Source organism: Nothoprocta perdicaria, unplaced genomic scaffold (assembly GCF_003342845.1).
Source record: "Nothoprocta perdicaria isolate Ctin4 unplaced genomic scaffold, notPer1 scaffold_6, whole genome shotgun sequence".
Taxonomy (NCBI): Eukaryota; Metazoa; Chordata; class Aves; order Tinamiformes; family Tinamidae; genus Nothoprocta; species Nothoprocta perdicaria.
The window spans coordinates 2,922,229-2,924,001 of record NW_020455865.1 but is presented as its reverse complement, the minus strand read 5'-3'; positions in this window follow the sequence as shown (position 1 = coordinate 2,924,001).

Below are 1,773 nucleotides of genomic sequence, written 5' to 3'. Positions count from 1 at the left end.
TCAAATGGCACTGGGGTGGTGCAGGGGAGAGCTTCAATCTGCCCCAGCGAGGCTGGGAGAGGGCAGAAAATTGCACCTTGATTTTTCCCTTCATGCACAACTGTGCCGAGATGCAGCTCGTGAGCTTCAGTTCTTGCTGAAAGTTTTCCCACCTTGTTTTAGTCAGGTAGCCCCAAGCTCCAACTTCAGCATTAAGGCTTTGGACCTGCTTTTTCTAACAGCTCCTTCTTTCTTTTATATTTATGTGTTTCTTCCCTGCCACACACTTTTCTCGTAGGGCTTAATGCAACTCGGCCATAAAAGCTAAGCTGGAGATGAAACTTGGCATATAAGGTCCCAGCCCGGGAGCAAATGGAGTTACCAGTTATAAACACACACCAAAATCTGTTTGGACATGCTGAAATTACAGGAGCTGAGGATAAAAAGGATCCAAGATGTTTTATTTTGCTTTAACTTCAGCAGCTCTGTGTGTCAGTTTGCAGCCGCTCGCCTCTGATGCAAAATGGGCCTGTTTGGCGTTTTTTCTTGTTCCTGTTATAATTAAAGCCACTGGATTGCAATGCATCGTTCCTGCCTGGTGTGCAGGGGAAGAGGCAGGGGTCTGGASCTGCTCTGGATCCCAAAGGAAAAGCCAGACCTGTCCCTTGGCAGATGCAAACGGGATATTGGGGATATTGGATATTGGGGCCTTTTCCTGGGCTCTCCTGTGTGGGGTGAGATGCCACGGCAATAGGTTCAAGATAGGCCCATAGGTGCACGCAGGGATATGGCAGGGAAGGCTAGCAAAGGGATTTGCTGGAGGAGGTGCTAGACTGCTAATATTCATGACACGAGACACTGGGCCAATTCAAGAATAAATCACAGGAGATAAGGGCGGCTCGGGGATGTTCCACAGCCTTATCTGCCGTGTGGAGCAGAACAAGGGGCTGCAGAAAACCTCCTGCTTTGATGCAACGTCCACCTGGTATCCGCACCGAGCCAGCAATCCTGGAGGCCGCCCCAAAGCGGGGCCTTGCTCTCCTAATCCCCCKGCCTTGTCATCCACAGGGCTCTCTGCTCTCTGCTCAGGGCCTCTTTTTGGGAGCTCCCAAAGCTTCAGCCTCCGTGTGCATCCGCATCGCTCGCTCCCGGCATCCTTGCTGCGCGCCTGCTTATCATGCACGTTACGGCCCTGGCGAGCGCGGGTCGATATGATGTTTAATATGCCTCGTGCATAGCAGAGTCACTTTGCTCCATCGAGGCACTAATACATGTTCTTAAAAGCCTGAGCACCACTTATTAAAGCTGGGGAGGGGGCTGGGGCCCTGCTGCACGGCAGTTATGGGATGTGGCTGCCGCTGGAGATGGGCTGGTACCTGCGGGGCTGCAGGTAAGAGTTTGCAGGAGTTATTCGCTATGCCTTACTATGGGAAAACGCAAGGAGATGCCTTTGGAGCAGCAAGGGGGTTGTGGCATGAAGGGCGAATAGAGTGCCCGGAGCTCGGGGGGCCGGGGCCTCCTTTGGGGCTGGGGGGGCACCACGTGTGGCCGGGGCTCCAGCTGGGGGGTCCTGGTGGGGTGGAAGGGTTTTGCCTGGAGCAGAGCCCTGCATTGCCCCCTTGTTCCCCCCTCACACCGCGCCCGCACCTCCCGGCTCCCCGCGCCAGCCGGGGCCTGGCCGCGCACTCGCCTATACCCCCGGCCCCCTCTTTATCAATTAATTAATTTATTGAACTGAACCCCCCGCCCCGTTCAGCGCCCGCCGCCGCGGTGCCCTCCCCCTGGCGGCGGCGC